The sequence below is a fragment of the Oryzias melastigma genome, linkage group LG13 (assembly GCF_002922805.2).
Source record: "Oryzias melastigma strain HK-1 linkage group LG13, ASM292280v2, whole genome shotgun sequence".
Classification (NCBI taxonomy): Eukaryota; Metazoa; Chordata; class Actinopteri; order Beloniformes; family Adrianichthyidae; genus Oryzias; species Oryzias melastigma.
This window is the reverse complement of record NC_050524.1, coordinates 25,416,179-25,425,651: the sequence shown is the minus strand read 5'-3', so window position 1 is coordinate 25,425,651 and position 9,473 is coordinate 25,416,179.

Genomic DNA, 9,473 nt, shown 5'->3' with positions numbered 1-9,473 from the left:
GCCCCCATAGCTGCTGGACAATGACTGAAGAGAGCTTTAGTCAGATGGTTTTGTTTACATGGTTTGGTCGTCCTGAGGAGGCTCGGGGAGGCTCATTGATGGTCTATGGGCAGACTCAAGGATGACGTTGTAAAATGGGCGGGACCAGCAAGGAGCAAAAGGCGGAGCCTCAGAGATCGAGTCGTTTTATTTCCAGGTATTAAAACGGTTCACAAAAATGACTCATATTTCATAAATAATTTGTTTGATTGATGATTAAATATATGGATATAGTTTACTCTGAAAGGTTGAAGAAAATCACAGTATGGCCTCTTTAAGATGAAATACTCATTCACCTAACTAACACAAACACTAGGCTTTTGTCAGTCCGGCGTAGGCAGCCATCTTGCACGGCTGGTTTGAGATCACCCGCACAAACTACGTGTCATGAAAACTATCAATTATAAAAACAGGAAAAACTGAAAACATGTCAACGTGATCCAGCTAAGTTCTGCTCTAAGGAACGGTGTGAGTTCCTTTGGCATCCGACTGTAAGGAGACGCCTCGGGAGTTCAGAGTTTTCTTGTTGTTTTGATCTGATCTCAGCTGCTGTAAAACTGGAGGAGATTGAAACTCAGAAGGCATTTGGCGTTCGGAGCTGATGCGTGTTTTCACCGCAGGAGGTGAAAAACTCTTTACTGCTCCTCATCACCACTTAGACACACAGGAGGGAGAAATGAAGCTGTTTGTATTCGGCTCCACTTCCTTCAGATAAACATGACTCCTCCTTCTTCATCTCTCCATCCGTATCTTAGCGAGTTCTTTTCAACTTTCAGGTCATTTATCTGCAAACAACCAATAATCTTTCTCAAAGATGCTGATGATCTGGATGGATTCATCCGTACGAGGAGATTAATATTAAAGGCTCTGTTTGACTCCGGGATAGTTGATGGTGCTGAGATCTCCAGGTGGGATGTGTTTTTCATTGCTTTGGTTTGATGAGACCAAACATTTCCACACGTCCATTCTTCCTTCGTCCAGTGAAGGAAGGTGCAGACCGTGAACACTCAGATATTTGTGATCTGTTCCTGAAATATCGAGTAGAATATTTATTTATTTGTATATTTATTTGTGAAGTTTGCTAAATTTGTGATCTTGTGTAAAGTACACACTTCAGCCAGTGTAATTATCGGTTTAGATTAGAAGTGCAGAATATTGTTGGATTATAAGTACCAAATGTTAAAGAGTGTAAAGTTTTTTGTTTTTTTTTCATAGTTTGGCTGGAGTAGCGACTTGTACTCAGGTGCGACTTCCATGTGATTTTGAATAATTAAACATTCTTATATAGTTGTTATTTTCCTTCTCATACTAACAACCACCAGAGGGCACTGTAGGTGTGTTTCAGTATTTACTACTGCTAGCATCGCAGAAGAAGAGCCGTCCCAATAAAACTTAGAGGAGAATCTGACCGTTCTCCTCCTGAACTTTATGATATTTTTTATTTGTACTGAGACATTATTAATATTTTTGTTTTTATCTTTTCCCTTATCTTTTTTACAGTCTATGGCGTTAGTGCTGTCTTTTCTAGCTGGGCTTTCTCCAGTTTGTGCGACCAAGAAAGAAGCTCTACAGTGATGGCACAGATTTAGAAAATTATATGTGAGTTCACTCTCACCTTCTTACCAAAAAAAAATAAAAGATATGCGACTGACAACAAGATTCAGCCTCGTAGGCTCTTAAATTAGCTACATGCTACTTTGCTAGCACAGCAATGTGCATCTTAGCTGCACATTTTACATGTTGCCAACATGAGTTTCCATTAGTTTTTGTGCTGGTTGGACGTAAATACATGCGAATAACATCAGCCATTTTTAAAACATCAACATTGATAAAACTAGCATGCTAATCACGAGTTGCTAGCACCCACTTTAGCCTAAACTTTAGCACACAGTTCAAAGTTCTCAGCCTAATTTCTCTCTATTAAAATGTGATTCCCGTCCTGTGATGATTCCTCTCTATCGGATTATTTTGTTGTCAAGATTTTTGAAGTTGAATGCAAAACATTGCGTCTCCTTTTGTGGTTCTTTTCATACTTATTTGGACCTCCACTGTTCTTCACTCAGGAAGACTCAGTGCATGGTCATGCTGCACGTCTATCACGCCGTCTGTGATTTACAATCCAGTAATATATATCGATGGTCTGAACCCAAGCAGTGATTTGTGGGATTCTGCAGCAGAGTGTTTGGGAGCGGTTCCCTCACACAATGCTGGACTATCACAGAGGCCATGCGGGGTGGGTGGGGGGACAGTAACCACCAGTGGGCAGAGGGCCGGTGACGCAGAGCCCCCACTCGCCCACACATCATTTATTTGAAGTTTTAATCAAATTAATCAACGTTTTACCAGAGGGGAGGGGCTCTTTTTGTCAATGTGGCGGGGTGCAGGGGGGGTGTCGCTGACAATGGTCGCTGTCCAAAAACATTTATTCCAATGTTTCAGTGTCATTCAGGTGGGGGGGGTCTGAATACAAGCACCAGATGGATGCCAGATTAGCCCCCCCATTCTCCACACTCCCAGCCTTTCTCCTCACTTTCCATTTCCACAAAAGTTTCTCTTTTGCCCCCCCCCACCGACTCTTGTCACCCCGTGCCCCCTCCCCCCTCCTTAAGCCTCTTTTATTGCTCATTTCAGCAGGATGAAGACGAGGCGGCGCACCTCCACAGCCAGAGAGCAGCGCTAATGAATTCATGGGCTGTAAAGGCCTTGATCCTTCATGGCCCCCCCACCACTGCCGGGGGGACGGCCGTCATTGTTCAGGAGTATATAGGCTTGTCTATTACCCACAGACAGGCACTGAAAAGGCCATTTAACCCCCCCCCCATACACACACCCTCCCTAATCAACACACTCAGCTTCATTCATGCTCACACGGTGCAGAACACTAACAGAAGGCGGCGGGCTCGCCACAAAAGGCCGCCGTGAAATTCAATTAGCGCTCAGGAGAGTGTGCGCTCTGCACGTCTGAGCGCCGCTTCTGGTTCGGGCTCAGAACCCGGACCAGATCTGGAGCAGAAGCATCAGTTCTCTGTATTTCAACTTCATTCTTTCCTGATGAGGCAAATACAAATACATACATGTACTTTGAAGGTTCTTAACCCTTTGACACCTGAAGCATCGCCGTGACGCTTAAACACACATGTAAATGGTTTAAAAGTTACAGTAAATCAAAGAACATAAACACTGAAGCTCTGGTGTTAAAAATGTTAAAGTGGTTCTTCCTTATTCAAATGTTCAAAGTCATTTAAAAAGTGTTGCACAATCAAGCATAGTTGAATAATTTCCATGAGACTTGTTTTTCTCCCCTAATCTTCATTAAATATTACTGAAGTGCTAAGAATGCCAAACCCATTCAGATGGTGTCTGAATGATCAGAAACCTGTAGATAGACAAAAAAACCCTCAATAGTCTCTTTGACTGCTGGTCTTCTGGGATTCACGTACTTACACCAGTTAGTTTGTGCTGATCCGTGCAAGAACATATTTAAAAAGTAACCAAACCTTAAATCAACTTTTTTTTAATCTGTTGACCTCTATAAATTAGGGTTTAGGAGTCCTGTCTGTTGGCCAATTTTATTACAATTTATAAGCTTGTTTACTTCCTGCGTTATAGTCTAAAACTGTCTGTGTGCTGCCCCCTACAGGTCTAAAAGAGGTATTACAGTTGAATTTTGTGATTGGTCAATTGGTTTAAGTCTCACCCTGCTTCACGCTGGACACAGCAGCGCCGCGTAACGGAGGCCGCTTCCATTCGGCGCCCTTGTTAACCCATGGTGTGGTTCACACCTCGGTCCTTCACGGAAGAGTGGATCGTCTCAACGTCTGGTCTATTTTGTATTCACTATTTTGTAGCAGGAAGTTACATCAAGATACATGAGAAAATCTGTTTCTTTTTTTTCTTTATATATAACCATTTTTTCACAATAAAACACTGTGATTGACAAATGTTTTTGTTTCTAAACACTGTAGAGATTAAAATAAACACGCATACAGATCAACGTAGCGGGCCGACTCCGGAGTGGGGCGTGGGGCTGGGTTTTGGATGTTAAAGAAAACCACAAGAGAGAGGCAGAGAGCAGTTCTTCTTAGCAGAAACGTGGGGTAATATTTCTAGTTTATTAACTCACCCATGATGGCAAAAACTAAAAAAGCTCTAACAGAAGCGCTTGCCGACCGTCACAGAAAAATGCAGGTCTGGTGTGAATTGCAGGAGAGAGCGCTCCTCCCTTAGCCCCGCCCCCCTTTTCTTTTTCAATTTTTAAATCTGGGCTGAGAGTGGAGTCACCCTCCAACTGTCCTGTTTGGTTACCCTTTAAAAACTTTACATTTGAAAAAGAATTGTTCAGATTGGAAGTTGTATTTTCTTGTTTTATTTTTATACAAATCTTTCATAGTGTAATTAAAGCTTACCCTTTAAAAGCTAGTCTTCGGTTTTTATCAAAATTTGAGTTTGTGCATTTTTACAAGGTGGATGTTTTTTTTTTGGACCGGTTAATGCACCTTTGACAAAAAAAATTCTAAGTTTGTCCTGCCTAATTGCCCAATGTTGCTGCATTGTTAACATGGAGGACTCACTTTAAGTGCCATTTTGCAGTTCAGAACATTGACTGTATAAGTAGTAACTGGACCGATCAACCCCTCCCTTTTTTGTTTCAAACAGGAAGTAACCTCTGGTTGTTTCCATTGAGAAATACAATTATTTCTCAGTCATTTTATAGGTCAGAATAGTCATTCTTGCTCTTATGTTTCATTCTTAATATGTTCTTTATAATTCTAATTTTTTTTAAATATATTTTTTCTTTATAGTCAGTTTTTCAAGTAATAAACTGACCAATCGGATGCCTCAGTAAAAGCATGCGGTGCCTGCTGGCCCCGCCTCCAATGTTTGATTGACAGAGTTCCACGATCTGCTTTCAGTGGTGTGGCCTTTGAATAAGCCGGAACAAGCTCACTCCTGATTGGTGACAATAGTCCCTCTAAAAACGAGACTCAGAGCGAGTCGGGCTAATCGCTGCAAGTGGTTACAATATGGACGTATCAGGAAGCCAGGGTAAAGGTTGATTTCATGAGGGCTGGAGGAAATAAATTTCCTATGTGGGACCTCACACTTGTTATGTCCAGGTTATGTTCTACTTATACAGTCAATGGTTCAGAATCATACTGGGTCACAGCCTTGAATTAGCATTCTAAGAGGGGACTGGTCTGGTCCGTACCGCTCCTGGATTCATACATCGCTAGAGTCCAAACCCTTCACACCTGATCGATTGGCCCACAGCTGCCCAACTCTGTTCTCCAAGATCCACCACACTCATCAGGTCCAGCTAAATCTCTTCTAACAGATGACTTTGATTTGAATTGTGTTTTATTTCAAACACTGATTATAGAGAAGACAACAAAACTACACAGGCATATCAAACTTACTACAGAAACAATGAAATGCATTGATTAAAAAAACAAAACAAACTGAAATAATCTATGCAATGTAAAGCAGGATGCTGCAAGGGAACAACTATAATTAGCTTGTTTCAAATCTACTCAAGAATATCAAAATTTCACTAGAAATAGACCATAAACCAAAATAAACCTGTAGATTTTCTAGCCAGAGATAAATGGGAAAAAAGCTTTAATTTCTTTCATCTTATAACAACTTTTATCCAATCACAGTCAAGGCAACTTTTTGTGGTTCAGTCTGAGCCAACAGACTTTCTCTAGATTCATGAGAAAATTAGATTTAAAGTCCTAAAAAGTACAATAAATGAGAAGTCCCCGCATTGATGCCAGGGCCAGAAGGCGTGTTTGTGAATGTGTGTGTTGGGGGGAGGGGGAGTTGGAATGGATCATTTCCCTCTTCATCATCTGTCATGTCTCCACTAAAGAGGAGCTTTTCTCTGCCACTGACCTGCTAGAGATGGTCTGACCTCCGTTTTTCTTCATTTTATGACGACGATAACAATAATAACGCTCCCGGGGATGAATAGAAAACCTGCTTCCTGAATAGAAGCCTTTCAGGGGGAATAGCAGCACTCGCTTTTCTCCTGGAGGACAGAGTTCAACAGCTTTAGAAATATATTCATTTTCTTCTTTATGTGTGACTGCTGCAAATGCAGTTGTGATTGAAAAGTGTTTGATTCCTCGTGGAGTCAGACATGATCTGAACGGAAACAGAGCCCCCTACAGGCCGCAGAGGTCAGTGAACTAAAGCTACTAGAACTTCTTCAAATTTGGTTAAAAGTTCATTCATTCTGTTTCTTTTTTTTGTTGTTGTTGTTGTTGCAGTAATGCTATTGGAGCTGAAAAACAATAGAAGTGAATGTGTTTTTGACAGAGTTTTAGCAGGTGACCCAGACAGCAAGGCCCAGTGGACCCATATGCTTTAAAAGGGGCAGAAGATGAGGCCCCTGTTGGGTTTGTCTGCAGTTTCTGTGTTTGCCCACATTGGTTTGAGTCGGGACTCAGTGTGTTGACTCGCTATGCTAGCCAGCCGCCCGGTGAACAGTGTAGTGTAACATTGTTCTGCTTCTCCTGGAGGACGTTTCAGTTTGGCCACTAGGCGGCGATCGCGCTATAGCAGTACACCTCCAGAAGAAGAAGAAAGAATGAGGAAAAAAATTATGTTTTAGACCACAACTAGTTACTTTAAAAATATTTCCATGAAAGAGTTTGGAAAATTAATACCTGAGTTTTTAAAGATGTTCATTTAGTCAGAATGTATGTTTAGGTCGACTGAGCGTTAGCATTAGCCGTTATTATGGGAAATTCTATTAAACGTTAGCATGAAACTAGCAGACTTTAGCTTTATGTGCTAAATCGATTTCTACTTTTATGGATTGATTGCTGATCTATTAAGTTGAAATCGATTCAAATTATTCGATTTTATCAACCCAGCACCATAATTTTCCAGTTAGTAATAGAAACCATTTTTAAGTCCTATCATTTAGCCTAAAAGTGTCATATGGATTTATTTACATGGTTTTATATAAATCTGGCTTCCAAGCAGGTTAAATCTGATTACTTAACAGGTTAGAATTTAAAACTCGCTTCTCACAAGTGACACTTTAGGATCCAGATTTCAAGATCCAGAAGTGTTGATTTAGGTTTCAAACTCAATCACACAAGGGGCCAAAACCCTAAACACACCTTTGTGGGACGAACAGGATAAACATTTATTGAACACTCTAAAGTATTAGCTAAATGCCAAATTAGCCAAGAAAACAAAAAAGGGTTAGCCAAAAACAGCTAGCATGTAGCTGAAATATGAGCAAAACTACAAAATAACCTAAAAAATCTTAGTAAATGCTAAAATAGTCCAAAAACCTGCCAGAATGACAAATTTTCAAACTTCAAAACTGTAACTTTTTAGCATGAATAATAAAAAGGCAGGACAATTATTCCAGAATAAATCAACTTAAACCTTTAATAACTTTCAATATTTTACTTTTCATAAAAGTATATTTTGTCAAAATTATACAAGTTAGAAATAAGTGAAAGATAACATTGAGCCATTAATAACAATAACATCAAATGATCTGGAGGGCCGGATCCGGCCCCCGGGCCTTGAGTTTGACACATGTGCTCTATGTGATGTAAGGTCTAATAAACCAATGAGGTGCATGTTTAAATCATTAAGACTTTTCCAGAAAGTCACATTTAAAACTACATTAAACTACATCTCACTCTTTGACTTGTCTTCATGGAGGTGAAACCTGGTTTCATTTCTTGATATGAGGAACAAACTAACTGAGTGTTGTGACTCCAAACAACATGTTTCGCTTTGGCTGCTTCATTAAGCTTAAACTGGTCTAGTTTCCATGGGGACACAAAGGATCAGAGCTCAAGAGTCTGTATATTTTGGTTTTCATCTGATTATTTGGGCAAAAAGAAGAAGACAAATAACAGCCAATAAAGTGGCCTCTGTCAAACATCTGAGGTTGTGGGTCCATACCTACAGAGGTATTTTTCATAGTCTATCTCGACCTTCAATTATAGCTAATATAAAATGGATGGTGTAAAATGTTTCTGGAACAGCAGGACAGGGTACAGGTCTGCATCCTCCTGGTTCCACTCACTTTGAATGAGTGATTTCAGGTGGAGGGAGGAGCTCTGCTGCAGTGCAGCCACGGTTCCACACAAATCTGAGAAATCTGCATGACAGATGAGTGTTTTCATTAAATGTTCATGAATTGTTTGAGAGTCAACAGATTAGCGGTCTGCAGTCACCTCCTCCTCCTCCTCCTCGGCTGTCAGGAGGTGTCTGACATCCCTCCAGCAGCCACTCAGGACCAGCTGCTCTTTGTGCGACCACAATGCGGACTCAGGGTGCTGTGTTGTGTTGAGGGTCGCACCGTAAAAACGGGTCCATCTGTTTGCAAGAACTCCCACAGCTGTGGCCTCGCAGGAGGAGTGTGTGTCTGTGTGCGTTTGCAGAGACTAATGAGTGTGTATTGTGTAGCAGTCCATTAGAAGTCACGGTGTGTTAGCGGAACCACTGTGTGACAACACCCCAGTCAATTATACACCCGTTAGCGTGTCTGTGCTTCACTGGGGCTGGGAGGACCTCAGATCCTTTGAGAACATCAAAGTTCAGAGGCAGCTGAACATCTCCATCAAGCTTTAAAGTCCCTCTCCAACTATATGTTTCATTGTAAAAGTAAATTCAAAATGTGTATAATCAAAATGTAATAAATGCTAATTAAGTAACCCTTACTTAAAAAAAAATCTTTTTCTTTTCTTATTTGCTTTTTTCTGTCCTCATCAGTCTTACTCTGATGGGTTTTGTTATTTTAGTTTGGATCTTGGTAGTCTTAGTTTACAGGCTTTGTTTATTTGTTTTCTTTAGGTAGTTTTTTTCAGGGGGTGCTGACTCAGACGGTGGACATGTCTGGATCAGAAGTCTCTATGACTTATTTTATGTTTGGAGCCACCATGGAGAGATAAAAGAGACACATGTGGATCTGGAGCTGCAGGTTGCAGACTCCTGCATTAGGTAAATGTGGGCAATCACGCCTATTACCTTAAGGGCCCTGCTAAAAAAAAAAAAAAAAAAGTAAAATAAAATTATTTCCACGCCCATAATTATACACAACTCACCCAAATCACTGAAATGGGACAAACTGCTCATGTGACAGTGTTTCATCCCCCCCCCCCCGTCTCTCTGCAGCAATGGACTATTCCGTCAACAGTAAGCTAGAGAGCAGACAGAAACTCTTTGAATAGATTAAAAATTAAATAATACGCGCCAAGATGAAGATATCCAAGCGACAGTTAAAATGATCAATATCATAGCAGTGCTGGAGGTGGGTGACAGGAGGGACCTGCAGAGACTGACGTCAATGCTGGACAATGAGTCCCATCCCATGCAGGAGACTCTGTCTGCCCTGGAGAGCAGCTTCAGCGGCAGGCTGCTCCACCCTCGGTGTGTGAAGGAGAGATTCAGGAGAT